General features: G+C 39.5%; 1 protein-coding gene and 1 long non-coding RNA gene across 8 annotated transcripts in view; both read right to left on the bottom strand.

Annotated features, from left to right (window-relative positions):
- The window catches only part of LOC105938970 (transcription factor 4), a 302561-nt gene that overhangs the window by 240152 nt on the left and 43201 nt on the right, over positions 1-19208 (bottom strand). The gene's annotated exons all lie outside the window — the stretch shown is intronic.
- Positions 9429-16782, bottom strand: LOC118563892. Of its 2 annotated transcripts, XR_004931509.1 has the most exons (3): positions 15270-16782; positions 14891-14935; positions 9429-11840 (listed from the first exon to the last, which is right to left on the bottom strand). It is a non-coding gene; the product is annotated as an uncharacterized LOC118563892 (long non-coding RNA). The 2 variants fall into 2 exon arrangements; XR_004931508.1 differs by lacking the exon at positions 14891-14935.

The following is a 19208-nucleotide window of genomic DNA, read 5'->3' on the forward strand; positions in this document are numbered from 1 at the left end:
GACCTGGGGTGGAGCTGGAGGATTTCATTCATGTTTTTTTGCTTCACACACCTCGGCCGGCGTTTCCTGTCATTAACCAGCGGAGCCGTTCTATAATTAGAACATCTGGACTCTAATAGGTTTCTGTGGCAGTATCCGACCACACTTTTCCATATGCATGCAAATATACAGACTGGGAAGCACTTGTAAACCGTGCCGCCACATCTCTGCACGGCACACAGACACCAACGCCGCGCACCCTTCATGTTTCAGTCCCCTCTCTTTTTCTTTTTCTTTTTTCTGCTGTTTTGTTCATAGAGGAACATTAAAGCAAGAAAACAAACAACAGCTTGGAGAGCTAATGGCATGCTGAATGAGGAGGGAGAATAGTTTGTGTAGACAGAGAGGGAGAGAGAGTGGATGGGAGGAAAACATTAGCAAGTTCAAACATGGCTTTTCTTGAATGAGCTGCGTGCTTTAAAAAAAAAAAAAGAGAAGATAAATAAAGCTTCTGATCCTACAGATGCCTTTCCAAAAAGAGAGATTAATATTGATAATAAGAAGGCCTTTCCTTTTTGTTTTGTGTTTTTTTTTTCTTCTTCATTGCTGTGATGGAGGAAGAATAAGCGGAGCGGCAATTCCTTTGACACCCCACCCCCCCCCCGGGTCCTCCCCACGCGGGCCCATGTGAAGCTGAGCCAACTGTGGCTTAGATCTCTGCACACCATCACAACCAGGGGAACAAAAGAAAGCCCCCCCCCCGTGAAAAAAAGAGGAAAAACAAAACAAAAATCTGTGTTCAAACTGGTCAGAGGCTAGAAAGTAGCAGAGCTAGCAAAACTTTTATGAAGAGGGAACAATGGAGACGAAGGCTCGGCCCGACTGGGAGCTGGTGGGGGGGGGGGGGGGGCACGCCTGAGATGAGTTCATGGTGCCGAGGAACGAAGCTGTTGCTGCTTCAGACGCGCAGAGCTGGAGTTTCAGCGTTCTCACGACGTTCCCTGATCCATCAGCTGAATGTTTCTGTTTCTACCAGATACTGAGAAAAAAACTAGAAAAACTGGTAAAAAAAACAGACAGAAACTGACTTTGGTCCGAGATCCAGGGATTAAAGTCCAAGTTCAGATCCATCCATCCATCCATCCATCCATCCATCCATCCATCCATCCATCAACTAGTCCATCCATCCATCCATCCATCGTTAAACTAGTCCATCCATCCATCCATCAACTAGTCCATCCATCCATCCATCCATCGTTAAACTAGTCCATCCATCCATTCATCCATCCATCCATCCATCCATCCATCCATCCATCCATCCATCCATCGTTAAACTAGTCCATCCATCCATCCATCCATCCATCCATCATTAAACTAGTTCATCCATCCATCCATCCATCATTAAACTAGTTCATCCATCCATCCATCCATCATTAAACTAGTTCATCCATCCATCCATCCATCATTAAACTAGTTCATCCATCCATCCATCCATCATTAAACTAGTTCATCCATCCATCCATCCATCCAGCCATCCATCGTTAAACTAGTCCATCCATCCATCCATCCATCCATCGTTAAACTAGTCCATCCATCCATCCATCCATCCATCCATCGTTAAACTAGTCCATCCATCCATCCATCCATCCATCTATCGTTAAACTAGTCCATCCATCCATCCATCCATCCATCCATAAACTAGTCCATCCATCCATAAACTTGTCCATCCATCCATCCATCCATCCATCCACCCATCCATCCATCCATCCATAAACTTGTCCATCCATCCATCCATCCATCCACCCATCCATCCATCCATCATTAAACTAGTTCATCCATCCATCCATCCATCCATCATTAAACTAGTTCATCCATCCATCCATCCATCATTAAACTAGTTCATCCATCCATCCATCCATCATTAAACTAGTTCATCCATCCATCCATCCATCCAGCCATCCATCGTTAAACTAGTCCATCCATCCATCCATCCATCCATCGTTAAACTAGTCCATCCATCCATCCATCCATCCATCCATCGTTAAACTAGTCCATCCATCCATCCATCCATCTATCGTTAAACTAGTCCATCCATCCATCCATCCATAAACTAGTCCATCCATCCATCCATCCATCCATCCATCGTTAAACTAGTCCATCCATCCATCCATCCATCCATCGTTAAACTAGTCCATCCATCATCCATCCATCTATCGTTAAACTAGTCCATCCATCCATCCATCCATCCATCCATCCATCCATCCATCGTTAAACTAGTCCATCCATCCATCCATCCATCCATCGTTAAACTAGTCCATCCATCCATCCATCCATCCATCGTTAAACTAGTCCATCCATCCATCCATCCATCTATCGTTAAACTAGTCCATCCATCCATCCATCCATAAACTAGTCCATCCATCCATCCATCCATAAACTAGTCCATCCATCCATCCATCCATCCATCCATCGTTAAACTAGTCCATCCATCCATCCATCCATCCATCCATCGTTAAACTAGTCCATCCATCCATCCATCCATCTATCGTTAAACTAGTCCATCCATCCATCCATCCATAAACTAGTCCATCCATCCATCCATCCATCCATCCATAAACTAGTCCATCCATCCATAAACTTGTCCATCCATCCATCCATCCATCCACCCATCCATCCATCCATCCATAAACTTGTCCATCCATCCATCCATCCATCCATCCATCCATCCACCCATCCATCCATCCATCCATAAACTAGTCCATCCATCCATCCATCCATCCATCCATGGACTCGTCTGGATAGCAGCAGAAACTTCAGTTTCTTGATTAGATTTTAGAAACCAAACCATTTTAGCGACAGCCATCTTTTATCTCACAAAACTCTCATCACTCTTGCATGATATCTTATTTCCATTAACTTTCACCTGGATTTCCCAGACTTAATGAATAGAAGCACAAACAAGCGGTAAGGCAGACAGGTTGGCAGACAATGAAGCAGTAAGACTCTGTGATATTGAAACAGACAAGGTTTGTTTTGGATGAGTTTTTGTCAGGCCGAGTCTCTGGGTAGATTTGTGTTTGACAATTCAATTAAGCCTCCTTCCTCTCAGCGGAGGTTTTTGTGTTTGGCTTTGTAAAACTCTATCATATAGACACCTGCCAGCTTACAGCTCATGCAATCAGAGATATGAGTGAGTTTAATCACACAGGAAGAGAGAAGCAGACAGATCTCTGAAAACTGGAGAAAGTCCAGCGGGTTGGATGAGGAGGAGCCGAGCGGCTCCTCAACAAGTGCAAAGATGGCTGAAAGTAAATCAGGAAACAGCGGTGCTGTGTTAAACACGCTCAGAGAATTGTGCCGGGACATCTGTGTTTAATTAGCAGGGAAAATAAAAAACAGCTTTCGCTTTTTCTCTATTTTCCCCTTTTTAAATCAACAGTAGCAAAGTAGTAATTCCTCCACTAGCCAGCCTTTGCAGAGCCACAAAAGCAGGTGGATAACCGGGGTTTGTTGGCGCAGGTTCTGGAAAGCTGCCTGTGGAGGGAAATGCTGAAACTTTGAGATGTTGTGCAATAGTTGCATCAAATACGCTCCGCTACACAAATAATGTGTAACTTTAAAATAAGAGCAGTATGTGAATTAGCCTAGCCTGGCTTAGCCTAACAACAAATATAGCTTTCATTTCTAAATTTTAATATCTTAATCTAACGCTCACCGATTATCACTTTGTATTAACAGGTGGCTCATCTTCTTTCATTTTTACCTGATTTCCTTCAGCATTCTCGAAACTAGCCTAGCGCTAGAACGGTTGTTGCTAGCTTAAGTTGAAAGCCTCTGACTTATTTATATGCCAAATATGTCAATAAATAAGGGCAGTTTGCAACTATTTTCATAATCAACAAACTGTGTTTAGGCCAGAACCAGATAAGACGTAGCCTAGCCTGCCTTTGCTCAACAACAGATTCAGCCATTTCCTTGACCCAATATATATATATATATACATATATATATATATATATATATATATATATACATATATATATATATATATATATATATATATTAGGGCTGGGCAAGTTAACGCGTTAATTTCGCGTTAACTCATTAGACTATTAACGGCGATATTTTCTTTAACGCGCGTTAACGCATGTTGGTCACATGCTTTTATTTTGTGAAGGTCTGTTGCTGCGGTGTAGGGGTTTGAATCAGAACAGTAGGTGGCGATAATGCGCCAATAACCTCGCTGTCAGCCCAGCCTCAGATTCAAAGAGGAAGAAAGATGCTGGCCGGAAAAAAACACAGCTGACATGCGGAAGGCGGTGTTTCCCGCAGGTACCGCGAGCGAGCTTAGGCGAGGCGAGGCGAGGCGGTGAGTTGGCGGCCGGAACAAGTTTTGTGCGGAGCGGAGCGGGGGGGGGGTCTGCTTAGACGCCGTCGGTGAAGTCGCTTCTCGTTTCAAAGTATCCATGTGTTTTTGCCTGTTTTCCCTGCCATTCACTATATGCGCGCGAGAAAGCAACAACAAAAAACCGCGTGTCAACGTCAAATAAACGCAAGCATATCGAGTTAGCAAGCATTTCAGTTTAAAGTTCTTCCAGCATGGAATATGACAGAAACAAGTTAGTTGTAACCACTGCCAAGTTAAACTTAAATAAATTACATAAAATGGTAAAGCTGCTCCCTGCTGTTACCTCAGAAATTGCCTGTTTTTGGTAGATTTTTTCCCCATAAAGAGAATTCCCTGTCAGTGGCAATAAGCTTTAATTTATTATTATTGCTATTTTTTGTTTTACATGTTTAAGTTGAGCTTTACACTAAATATGTGTTACTGATAAGTGCTACAAATGTTACAACACTTTTGTTCATATGGCAGCAGAACATTAAAATAAAAGTGCTCTTTACACTACTTTTGAATTCATTCTTGGAGTTTGTAAATACAATGCGATTAATCGCGATTAATCGCGATTAATCAGTGCGATTAATCGCGATTAAATATTTTAATCGTTGCCCAGCCCTAATATATATATATATATATATATATATATATATATATATATATATATGTGTGTGTGTGTGTGTGTGTGTGTGTGTGTGTGCGCGGTAGGGTTCATAGCTGGTGAGGCACTGACGTCATCAGAGTCAGATTTACTAATATATACACTCCACAGAGTAGACTCATTGCAAAGTGCTGAAGGAGACTGATGGAGCCAAATAAATTCACCAGGATACATGGAAAAAATATTGATTCTTTGATGAAAAAAAAAACTAAATTATTTGTCATTTTAATGGTAACAGTTTATGAGTTATGATGGATCTCTGCATTTGTAACACAGTAAAAAACCCACATTACGCACATTTTATTGCAAAAACAAAACATGAATAATTATTGCTGTCTTACCTCTACTTATAAATGAAGTCCCTGCGCAGCTCTTTCTGCACAAAAATATCATCATTTTCCGGTAAAAGTTCTCTTTATCTTCTTTAGTTTTAAAAATCTCTCAGTCTCAGTGGAGCTCACTGCCAGGGAGGAAAGCCTTCCTTCATCAGTCCTGTTCCAGCTCTATGTTTAGAGTCTTTTTAGTGCTTTACTTGTTTAGCAAAACTCGCTAATAAAACATCCATAACTTGCTGTTACTCTACTGTTTAGGATCAGGAGCGGTGCTCCTTGAGCGCCCCCTGCCTAGAGGCCAAGGAACTGCAGGCCTCACCTACAACCAGTTCTCTGCTGGTTATGATCGCCCAGCAGCACGAAAACATGTTACCTGCACACAGTTTGATGACCGAAACACAATTCATAATCCACATACATTAAATTGTGGAAAATCAGTTCATAACTATTTGAAAAATTGAATTTATGATCTAGAGACAGGCAGATGCCTTCACAGAATGGAAGCCAGTGCAGTTAACATGGGATTGCACAATCCCAGGGGATTGAAGCGCCACCAAGGATTTACATGAAAAATAGCGAAAAGTCTGCGATTTTAAAGAGAATATGATTTTTAAAAAATGAGGAAATTAGATAATAAAAACCTAACTTTTACTACAAATGACTGAGTAAATCAAAATTTATATTATGTTATCATTATTATACATCTTCTTTCTTTCCATGATGACAAGGCCTGGCCTCACTTGCCTCCCCTGACTGCACGTCACTGATATATAAAAACAAATTAATTAACAATGAAGATTGTAAACCTAGATCAAGTAGCCTAGCTTAACTGACCACAACAGATTTTGGAAATCTGAAAAGTAAACGAGCGTTAGTGAGCTCCACATGGAACAGTTTCCTGCTCCATGTGGAGAAAAGAGGAAAAACACCGTAGCACAATAAAACAGGCAAGGCTAGCTATGGTAAACGCCGTCAAACGCCTTCATCTTGGTATACACACCCCACAACAACAAAGAAATCTGTTTTAACGTCCAGAGCTTCAGGAGCAAAATCACATCCTGATGTTCTTGCAGTTTTCCTTTCAAGTTGGTCTTAAAGCATATTTGGGCAAAGTTCTGCACTTTGGTCCTTGTGAAGTAGGTTCTCGCCTCAAGTGAAACAGTAAGTCTCTGTTCTTGTGCCAAACATACAGGCTTTTAGTCTACAGCACTTTAAGAACAGTTTTAAAAAGTGATCATATGGTATAAGAGCTCTTTACTCAATAAAATCCAAGATGGATTCGCTGCCTTGGTCCCCAGGAGGCGCTACACATTCAATGCCTCTTTTACACCTTAATGCTGCAAGGCAAGCTTCTTAAAAGTTAAAATCCTTAAGCTGAAACTAAAGGCTAATTCTGCACAAACTGGGAGGTTTGGGTAAAAATAAATTGAGTTGTCTAAGGCCAAAGTAACCCAAGCGTTGATCTCACAACCTCTCAGCAGAGCTAAAGCGAAGAGCGTCTCTGCAGACATCCACCTCCGGGCGGGCGGGGGGGGGGGGGGGATTTACCGTAGACCTACACAGACACGCATCGGCGCACACCTTGCAAAGTGAGGCTGCAGTCAAGCATGTTACATCATTCACGCTCTCTGTGGAGATTACTGAGCAATACTGTGGGAGAGGATTTAACTTTAAAAAACACACAGACGAGACCAGACACCACAGCTTCTCTTCAGTGACCAGCAGGGGGATTCGTTTATTCTGGACTTACAATCATCTTCATTTCACAGAAGTCCCAACAATCCCAACAATATGGGGTAACTTTCAGCCTTTATAGGGATACAGTATGACGTAAATGGGAACATGATATCTTACTGTGTACAGGCGCTGCTCTGGACCAAAAGCCCTCCCTTCCTAGTTGGAGGGGTGTGTGTGTGAAATGGTGTGTGTGCTGCTCTTCCATTTCTAGGAAGTCTTATAAACAGATCTTTGGAAAAAGATAGTAGGAGCCAAGAGTAGTTCAACTAAAGTTCCTTTGGTCTTACTTGTTGTGATTCAGTGAAACATTCTAGAACTAATCATTCTTTGGGCAGTGATTGCAGTTATTACGACAAACAGGGTTCCACCTTGACAATATTAAAAGATGAAATCCACCATACATCCCCCCTTTGGCTCATTTACGTGAGCCATATCAAGGGAAAATCACACTGGGAACTATAAGAAAAGCGGAATAATGTAATTGTGGAGTAATAGAGGAATATAAAAGGGTAAAAATACTTGCTTTGATTATCAAACAGAAAAAAGAACAAAAAATTGGTAATGTATAGTCGTAAATGTAGAATAAAATAAAAACATGCACTGAACTATATACAAATGTACAAAATGTCCATTGTTTTCCCATATGCCAGTTATTTCTGACCATATGCAACCGAAAAATCCCTGTCGCTGGTATTTATGTGTTTATTCAGGGTAAAAACTGTTGCATGGACCCCTCCCCCACGGGCGTCCGCCAGCCGACCACCTGACCGACCAGCATGGCTCAGAAACCCAGCCATGGTACTCACAATGTCGTCAAAAAACATAAAATAACTGGAAAGAAGACAAACATATTAAGCAAAATTAAAAAAAATTTGAATAGTATAATATCATCATTCAGTTTCTATGGTTACCACCCAAAAACATCTTCCTAAAAAATATACCCATCCTACACCTTATCATAAACTTCAGGGATTTAGCATAGCATAGATAAAATCAGAATTTGTAACATTTGATGGGATTGGCAGCTTCGTAGTGTGGCAAAGTTCTTGTCCTCATGTCGCTGACACCGTATGTCGCTCTCCAGAATCCTTTGATTAAATTGTACTGCTTTCTCACAGTCCTGGTGCAGGGCCCCCTCTGTTGCAAACATCATGCCTCTGAGTCCCTTAGTCCAGCACACAAAGAGGGACCCCGCCCTTCTACGTCCCTGGGTCGCCCTAAGGAGACAGGAAAAACTAACCAGTATCGTATATTACAATGATTTCCCAGCTCAGAGCCTTCACTAGTCTCATGATGATATCCTTTAAATGTCAATGGGGCTAATGTACATTTTCTTTAACATTGATGTTTAGTGTCCATTTGATTTCATTTCAGTTTCATCTCAACTCGTACTGAGTATAAGTTGTAAGAATTCACTAATAACACTCTGTGTATACGTAATTGCACCTTTACTTATCCTGTAACATGATCTTTTTGTGTGTATTCGACTTGAACTTCCAAACTTAAATACCTTCCAAGATCGCTCACCTGAAAACGTAGGAAATCAAAACAAAAACAACAGCTATGCCAACTCATTTAAAAACAAAATATTAAGAACATAGAGAACAGAATGGTTGAAAATAATGTAGAATGTTCAGCCACAGCAGAACATGCAACCTGCAGCAGTTAAAGCAATGTTCTTACTGAAAAATTGTTTGAATTGTTTTCTAATAACATCACCTTTTCTCATTATATTATCAGCCCATACATGAAAGTCCGCTTCGGTGACAATTCATCTCATCCTCCATGAACCATGCTCCACTCCAGGACATAGGAACAGTAGAAAATAAAATACATCAGCACATTTAGAATTTAAAGTCCACATCAACGGCAAATAGTGACTCTATACATATTTATCAAAAAAGGTTTAACAATGTCCTCATTTGTCACAAAATCATTCATCAAAATTCACAATTTAGAAAGGATATGTTCACAGGCTTACTCCGCCAGTACCCAGATTCAGCCATTCTCCTGTGCAAATCTGCTCTCCGTCTGCTCCTGAAAGATATCTCTAACAGAAATATCCATCTTTACGATTAAAATTTAGTGACCAGGGTTTTCATGCAAGATAAAGAAGCAAAAGTTAAAGAAAAGAAGAAGAAGAAGTGTTAGAAGTTATGGCCCCCTTTTCCTTCCAGAACTAAGTAAAACTAAGTGATATGTTTCTATTCTCTGTTGTTCAGGAATTTAGAAAAAAAAAGTTTCAATTATTCATTACTCTGTACTGCACTGCAATCCTAATCCAAAAATGTAACCGACTGCTCAGATTCTTTATAATGTTTAGTTTAAACCACTAAATAGTATTTACTTCCACGTGAGTCGCCCTTACCACGTTGAGTTTAACTTCTTATTTAGTGTTAATGTACTCCTTCTATTCTTAACCAAGTATGCCAATAAATTCTAAACACCCCCCTTATGTCCTTAAACACAATATTATGATCAGAGTGTTCATCAGAGTAACTATAACCGCTTGATTATTACTTTCCTTTAATAAAATATACATGTTGCCTATTTACCCTTTAAATGCCGTATGTAGTAAGTTATTGTCGGTGCTCCAAACATCTAAAAATTTAATGTTTTCTGTCTAAACGCTATCATTGATTTAGAACCAGAAGACCCTGTCTTCTCTCTACTCTTACCTGCACTTTACAAAAGGTTTTCCCTTTTATAGTTTGTTATACTGATCCTGCATCATCAGCTTCTCAACCTGCTTTGACTTTAATACAATAATTTACTTTGAACCTGATTTTGTGCTAATCATTCACACTAGATTTGATGTGGGTACAACCCTCATAGAAATTACCATTCCTGGATTTGTAACTTGAAAGTGTTTCCAGATGTAGGACTTCAGATATTGTGAACACGTAATGGCTCTTTAAAGCCTGGAACATTCTGAACAGAACGATTCTCTTGATATAAACAGAGCGATAAGCTTGATTATAAACCTCAACTCCTTCATTCCTTGGTGAGTCCGTCCTTCTCAGCCAGTGACTCATTAATGTGCGAGTGGTTGACAAGAATATTCAAGAATTAGTACATTTACTCCAGCTTTCTCAAAAACCCTCACATTCTAATCTGTTTTAGTTATCATGATTTTACATAGGTCTGAGTTTTATGGTCTGTATTGGTCACGTCCGTGCTGCTCTTCAGCGTCTTTTCTCCATTCCAAATTAAACACTAATCTCCATTATGCCGCTTTACTGAATGCTTATCTCATGTTTTGTCACTTTATTCCTAAGTGGTCTTCTTATGTGTCCTTATGTAACAGTAACTAAGCAGCCTAATAGCTTCCAGATGTTTCCAACCCTTGGCCGCATCGCCCTGACTTCTAGTAAACGTTTTGGCTCAAAAGCAGAAAAACAGACCGATTAATTTCGCTACTTGACTTATCTTTGGAACACTACAGTTAAACAATGTTATCGCCTTCTATCCAGATGCTTCCTGTTTTTTACTCCGAGGTCAGTCCGACCTCACTAATGGGTACCAAACTTCTTTCCAAACTTGTGCATGAACAACACTTCATGTCCATCTTAAGGTATTTGTAACGACTACTTGTCGATGAAAGCTCAAAAGTGAACAAACAAGAAATAAATGTTAATCAAATAGTCACCTAATGACTAGTTTTACGCAACGTTTCCCATATAATAGGATAAACTGCCTCTGTTTTCTCTAACTGTCGGCTGCTATAAGATAATTAGAAAGGAAAATTCCTCAGAGACGGACGGGACTCGGGCTATGTTCTACCTTCTCTTGTTGTTTCCTGTTTACACATTCTTTATGAAATAGCGGATAACTCACCTTTCCTTTCTCATCCTTTTTATAGAGAAGTACCTAGGTTTTATCCTCTTTTTAAGTAGAATTATGGCAGAGTTAATAGAAACGTCACATTGAAACTTCAGGTCTCTTCCAAGTTTAAGATAATTCAGGCTAATGTTTGCTTCTCTTTTAATAATGATAATATTTCAGTTTCAAGAAAAAAGTAACCTTATTTAAAATACTTGAAATTTTGTTTCAGCCATGTAACCCAATTTGCTAATCAATAACTAGTTTAACATTGTTTATTTTCAGTTTTCTTTGCAGAGATTAGGAAATATCTGTGCAGAAGTTGGGAAAACATCTTAGGTCTGTGTGTCCTCGGCAGTGGGGCAAAGGGAGCAAAAATCCAGAACATGACACCCTGTGTTTGCCAACAGAGGTCAACTGTTAAGATAAAGTTATCTGTTGATCAACGTTTGTGGAACTGTTCCCAGAAATAGCTAAATAATCTTCCACATCTTGTTCGTATAACAGTAGTTATTCCCATTTCTTTTAATAAAAGTTAAGTTCCCTTTTTCCTAAGTTATTGCCTGGAAACCTGCTTTCCTCAAAGGTAATACCTAGATTTAAGTTTTAATATTAGCTTTCTATATCCTCCCGGTATGATCACAAGCATCCATGTGACATTAAATAATATGTTTACGCAAGCAACTATTACACTAACCTTTTGACAATGTTTTGCCAGAGAGATCCATTTAAGTCACTTGAAAATTTGATTGCTTAAATCAGAGGTTCACATCAGTCTGATTTTCACTTTATAGTTTATCATACCGTCCCTCCATGCTCTACTTACAGCTGTTCTTCTCGTGTTTTTGATGTGTCTTCCATCAGAAAAAGGGTGGCCAGAACCGGACAGAATCTCAATTTCTGAAAAACAGGACTGAAGACAGAACAGTTAGTGCTCTCAATCAGGACTGAATTGTTAATGCCAAGCATGCAATCAAACCCTGGTCCTGTCATTACTCTAATAAATCCGGTCATTTATTCTTTTTTTTTATTTTATTTTGGCTGAGTCTGTTTACCCGGTGAGAAACTCAATTTTCAAATGAAGCATTTACAAATACACCATGTATCTTTTTACATTAGGATTTTTATAGTTATACCAAAAAAACGGGTTGCTGTCACAGATTGATTCACTTTTACCCAAGGTTTTAATTACCGTAATAAAATACTCACTGAACTGAGCAGAGGCTTGTGATTTGTGTTTCTTCGCAGAATTTGTTCCAAACCACTTTAAGAATATTAGTATAATGGCAAAGAGAAGTTAGTAATAATAACATGTCCTTCTTGTCTAAAGTTTAAAGGAAATAAATAAAAGTACTTAGTTTTTAGGGTTCAATACTATTTCTGAAATTTTTCAAACCAAATTCTTTTACTTTATGACTCTAATCTTATTCTACTGTTTACGTAATTAAGCCATGCTTGCAGAATTATTCTGTTTTCAAATACATATGTTATTGGTTTCCCAATCAACTCGTGTCATTCAATCATAACGTGACACTCTATCGTTGAATACTTAATTTGTTCTGTAATCCTCAAAACCTGCTATCCTCTTCCTAAAAGTGCCTATTTCCTAATTAACAGTATATGAGGTAATTAATTACTTTGTCATAGGAGAACCCATCGTCTTTATTATTCAACAATCTGCTGGTTTACCTTCAAAGGAATAAAATAAAATGTTAACTTTACTGAGGAAGGGGAATTTTCTGTTAATAATTACACTGGACAATTTAATTTTAGCCACTTATGTAATTTTGTTACTTTATAGTAACTAGTTGCCATTCTCAATATTTGTTTTACTTTACTTCCAGAATTTATTGAATTGATTGGATTGTGCTAATTTCTTTGGTGGACCTTCAGTCGCTGGGTTTTCACAAATATCAGTGTGCTGCAGCTCTTTTTCTGGTCATTGTCAACGGACGTGGAGACCCTTCCTTTGCTCAGCCGTGTTTCCTGACGGCCTGAGCGTCCTTCGCTGCTCCATGTCTGAGCAGGCATTGAGCCAGCGCTCTGGAATCCATGCTGGATTCCCACCGAGGAAGATAAGGAGATCTGCCGAGGAAGATTTTGTTCTGGTTCTCCGTGTTGACAAACCTCAGGTTGTACCATCACCAGTTAGCTGCTGCATTTCTATTTGGCATCTCTCCTTCAGTGCCATTTCAGTATGTGCAACCCTTTTCATCAGATCCACCATTTAGAGATTAATGAGTTGATTCCTTAAGTTTTCCTATGTTCTCTTTTGTTCATTACTTCCCCTGCAACGAAATTAACCAATTTTCTGAAGTCACTTTATAATTTTGGATGTTATCACATAAATTCACAGAGGCTTCCCATGGCAAAATAATTAAATCACCATCTTACTTCTCACTTTAAGATCTTTATTTTATTCTATTATTGTTAATAAGGATGACAATTATCACAACCTATTCTTTGACAACTCTAATTCTATTCAAATTAGACCTTATTAATCACTGTTAATGCTACAATTTCAGCTGTTGCTTACATTAAACTTGTATTTTAATTATCAGTCCCAATGGTGAACCAACCAAAAGAAAACTCATTTAGAAGAACCTTTTGATCACAAGCCTCCTTTTCAGTTTCCCTGTTTAAGTTGTTGTTAATTATCCAGATCTCCCATATTCTTTAAATTTTATGTTTTATTTACTCATAGTGATCCGATAGACGTCTAATATGTTGGGGCCCTGTTTTTTCTATGGTCGCCCATGTGTGGTCGGGAGTCTCAGCTCCCCCCTGTGCTGCTCTCTCCTTCTTTCCTCTCTGCAGTTTGCTCTCAGAGCTCTGCAGCTTCTGGCATTGTGTCAGTCATGGAATTTAGGAGTGGAGAGGCACAACCACTTCCAAAGTTTTTGCATAACCGACCGCTTAGTTCAGTAATATTTACACTTTAATTATCTAAACCATTAACTCAAGTATATGTTACCGTAAATATACCAAAAGTCTAATGTTCCTAGTTCTTAAGACATCATTATCACATAATACACAGACATCATTAATGGTTTTCCTCTTTTTCTTCTCTTTTCTTTTCTCCACCCATACTCCTGATACTGACGAAGGCTTATGGATGATGATTCCTTTTAATCAACCTCACAATTGAGTTCCAGCCTGACTGACACCCCAGTATTCCTAAGAATTTAGTACAATCCAATGCATAATCTTAAGGCAATTCGCCAACATTCACTTCAGTCCGGACTTTTGTGAATACTGAGACATCAGGCATTGTGGACAGCTAAAACTTATGACCCTTGTTTACTATAATAAATTCTCGTTGATCCATTATGTCATTGCGTTAATTATGCTTATCAACATTATTATTAAAACATACTGCGATATCACAGACAAACGTCAGACAACTGTCAGTAAACCACCTTCACAACATAGATTAAACATTTACACAAAATACCCCTAAACAACACTTAGACAGACGTACACAACATTTTTAGACAACACTAAAACAGACGTACACAAACTTTTGTATATTATAGATAATCTTGCCGGCATTTATTCTATTAATTGCTATAAACAGGTTTGCGTTTCTAGTTGCTTGTCAGCAGTTATTTAAAAGCATGCGTGTGTGTGTGTGTCTGCTTTCACACAGCGAGTTTGCTCTGCATTACGATTGAAGCAACTGTTAATGCTAAAAGCCAAACATGCAATGTTAATACCTTATCACATGCATTTCACATATTCAAATAACCCCATACATCACATCACACGTCCAATTAAACATCCATTCTAAGTAGGCTTCAACTCAAACTCAAAATCAGTGATTAATCCAGTGAACCCAAATGACAACAGTAGGGCTATTAATGGGTTAATGTTCTTTGAACAGAGCAAGTGTAATTTGGCAAATGAGTGGGGTTGCCAAGGAGGTACCAAAGGGTTAGAGTTTTTTATGTATGCTACTCTTACATTTCAAACTCTGCCCTGTAGAGTTTTCCTTTTTTTTTCTTTGGCCTGCGGAGAGCAGAGCAAAAGCAGGCTCTCACTGACAAAGTGGGGGGGGGGGGCTCAACACAGCATTGAGTAAAAGTACACCCTGGTCTCCTTAAAATCTCCTTACAGACAAATAAAAGTTTTCATGCACTTTTCCTCAAATATGACAAATTTTACCCTTACTTCAGACAATGCGAATTTTAAGAGAAGAACAAAGATACAGCAAACAAACTCAGTTCCATACATGCGTTTTGGTCAAAACAGAGCTCTCATATAGTCTCACACATAGACGTCTCATGCACACGCATCTCAAACACTCTCTCCTGATCGCTCATTTCTGAATCATTTCTCTCACCTCACTTCCTTGGGAAACTAGTGACTTTCCTGATGGTCCAGATGTCCAATTCTCTTATTTTATATGTGTGCGCACAGTGAATTTTGGCTTGTAATTTGAATGGACCCATAATACAAGGATAAAAACAAGAGTAAAAAAAAGTTCATACTGCACGTGCTTCAGAACAGGCCTTCTATGTCAAATTTAATAGGAGGTTTTCACCTCGTTACCTAAACCAGAGTACTCAAAACCAGACTGCAGTTAAGGCCACACAGATGATCCAAGAGAAACCTCATTTCTCTTTCTCCAAGCGCTTACAACTACTCGCCCAACAAAATCTGCATGCATTTCTACGTCAAATTTGATAGGAGGTTTTTCTCACCTCAAAGCCTAAACCGGAGATCTCAGCTTCACAAAACAACTGCAGTTCACTAATGGCCCGATCTTTCCAATACTCGCACGTACAAACGGGTACGAGCTAGAGAGAACGGCCACGCTTACTCAGAGGCTTCACCTCTAAAGACTCCGACCAGCCCATGTTTCTAAAATCACCCTCTCACGATGATTTTTTGATTCTAAAAAGTTATGTATATTAGAAAAACTTCAGCAAAGACCCGTACTGGTCCGATTCATTTCTTATACGCCGTCGCTTCTAACGTCATATTTGACGGGACATCCGATAAAAGCGGCTGGGAGTAACCAATCACTTCTTTAAGATTGTCGGTTAATCAATTGTGTTGGACTCTACGCTTCCTCATCTTTTGTATTTTATGACAATCCATTTTCCGCGGAAAATTACAACTGGTGGTCACAAAAAGAAGCAGCAATGCCTCACTTGTCTCGCCTTTAAAATCAATACACTTTTTCCAAAGCAGAACCTCTGTGTGGCAAATCTTATGTTAAAAAAAAGGAAAAATAAAGAGAGAGAGAGGTATGCTTAACTTACCTCCTCTTTTCTGTTTCTCAATGGGCCCCGTTTTGCCACTGGAGGTAGATGCTGTGGAAAGCCTTTTTTCCTCTCCCTTGTTCTATCCTGCCGACAACGCCAATTATGTGGGAGAGGATTTAACCTTAAAAAACAGACAGACGAGACCAGACACCACAGCTTCTCTTCAGTGACCAGCAGGGGGATTCGTTTATTCTGGACTTACAATCATCTTCATTTCACAGAAGTCCCAACAATCCCAACAATATGGGGTAACTTTCAGCCTTTATAGGGATACAGTATGACGTAAATGGGAACATGATATCTTACTGTGTACAGGCGCTGCTCTGGACCAAAAGCCCTCCCTTCCTAGTTGGAGGGGTGTGTGTGTGAAATGGTGTGTGTGCTGCTCTTCCATTTCTAGGAAGTCTTATAAACAGATCTTTGGAAAAAGATAGTAGGAGCCAAGAGTAGTTTAACTAAAGTTCCTTTGGCCTTACTTGTTGTGATTCAGTGAAACATTCTAGAACTAATCATTCTTTGGGCAGTGATTGCAGTTATTACGACAAACAGGGTTCCACCTTGACAATATTAAAAGATGAAATCCACCATAATACCTCCCACTTTGAGCCCGTGTAAGCATGGAACAGCCAGACATGTATATACGTTATATCGCCATGTTCCCTGATGCTTTCTAAACACTCGTCTCTGGTATAAACACCAAATGTTACACTGTGTGTGTCCGTAGATATGTCGTAGTTCAATTAGAACATTGTTTTCTCACTGTTTTTCTCTTTCAATCACTGTATTTTATTTTATTATGTTTTTAAAGATCCACATATTGCTTGAATTTCTTTTTATTATTTAAGGCAAAGTTTCTTTTTTTCTTTTTTACAGATCCTGACCTTGCTTGTCTGCAACAGAAATCTACCTGAAGGTAAAATGCCCTTACGTTACCTTACCTGTAGCTGAATATTACTTTTGCATGAGCAGATACGTGAAAGTTTAAGTTAGTTTGGATGACTTTGTGGAGTCCCGTGGAACACGGTTAGAAGAACTGGATTCATTTTAACAGCGTAAACATCATTAAAGCAACAAACCCAAATGCTGTGAACTATATTTACCCTGTTTTGTTTGCAATAAATTCCCAAGTCTTGAAATTTTTAGCATTTAGCTTAAAGGTCACAGCTGCAGTTTACATCCAACATTACACCTTTATCTGACTTTATTACCACTAGAAACACGCTCTCCCTCCTTTATTCCTCCTCTTTCCTTTCTTCTCCTCACTCTCCTGCCTGCTCTCTCAGCTCCTCCCTGTCCCTCGCCCTCCCTCTTTACTTCCTTTCTTCTTCCCTTTTATCTTCCGCCTCTCCTCGCTCTTTCATGGCGTCCTGTCGTCAAGTGTAAACATGGCTGAGCGCCAAGCCGGAGGGGTTCGAGTCCTATCAGTTCTTGCTCCGCTCATGTCCTCGAGTCACTCTCCTCCCGCTGACACCTCGCAGGAAACAACAAGCTTTTTTCCCTCTGAAATCAGAACTTGGCTGCTGGGAAATGTGACAAACATCTTTATGAACCAAAGTGGAAAAAAATTAAAATACAAAACGAGGGGCAAGGGCGCTTTATAGAGACCACAAGGCCGTTTTTTTTGTTGTGAGTTGATTTTTGTCTGATTAAACGGTCTGATTTCTCATTTAATGTCCAGATTTGAGACATTTTTAGCTTTCTGTTGCAAACATTTTGCACCCTGCAGATCTTAGCGGCCAGAATCAGCAACAAGCTGTAAGAAATGTTGCTGAAAACCACCAGGCAGTCATTTGGAAAGACTTAGACTTAGACAACTTTATTTGTCATTTTGTATGCGTACAGAACGAAATGTCGTTGCATACAGCTTGAAAATGACAGTAAAATTAAATTACAGTATAAGGTGCAGCAGTGATTTAAAAGTAAACATGTAGACAATGCAAGAGAAGTCACAGTGTACAGGTGAGTATTTTTAAAAACCATTTGTATGTACAGAATTTGATTGTGCAAAGGGCATTTGTGCAAGAATGCACATCAGCATTGGTCTAAAGTTTAGTCAGTTCCATCATGGCTTCATCCAATTGTCCTACGCAGGTCAGGGTTCTTTCACCTAACTGTTGGAGGTCTTCTAAGCCCTAAACACTTTTTTTGTGGCATTTAAGCCTCCTTTGGACAGTCAGTGAAGACAAGTTTCCAAACTATCCTGAGACGGCATGCGGTACGGTAAATTACGGGACGATTAAAGACTGGACGGTTTTACAGGAGAAAGCTTCTTCTCCTACAAACATCACAAAACTTCGCCTGAAGGATGAGACCATTTGATCTTCAGAGCAATGAGTTTGGAAAGAGAAAACCAAAGTAGAGACATTTGGTCATAACATGCAGCACGTTTTTAAAAAAAAAGATTCAACATGGTCTGCACAAACATGCACCAACTGTCAAGCAGAAAACCAAATGTCAGCATAATGGCGCCGTACATGTGGGTCATCATCAGGACAATTATCCCAAACAAAAAAAAAGTTGCAGGCTCAGAAAGTAAAGGATCACGGGGCTGCAATGGCCTAATCAAAGTCCTGATCTCAATCTGATTGAAACGCTGCAGTGAGATTTTATATTTGCATCAATGAAGCGACAAAGCAACACTGGAACAGGAAATGTTCATCCAGAAAGCTGATAAAGCCGACATTACCCACCCCTGAGATATTACTGCTGATGTCAGCTCTGCAAACTATGGGCTCATGTGGCGATTTAAATAATTTTAGAGCCTTTATTTTCTCCTGACTTGCAGCAGTCAAAACAAAACAGCTTTTAAGAGGCTGCCACAAACATCCTCACATCTTAAATAAGCACAAAGTCATATGAGAATGAGGTGGGTGATGGAAAACGCATGAAGCAGTGTTGGTTTCCGCCGGTGGGAAGTGGAAGAACTTGTTACTAGTTACTGACATATCTGATAGCTGCCGTCCTGTTTTTAATTTTTATTAAATGTTTAGTCATTTTAAAACAGCAATGGT

The sequence above is a fragment of the Fundulus heteroclitus genome, chromosome 8, assembly GCF_011125445.2.
Source record: "Fundulus heteroclitus isolate FHET01 chromosome 8, MU-UCD_Fhet_4.1, whole genome shotgun sequence".
Lineage (NCBI taxonomy): Eukaryota > Metazoa > Chordata > Actinopteri > Cyprinodontiformes > Fundulidae > Fundulus > Fundulus heteroclitus.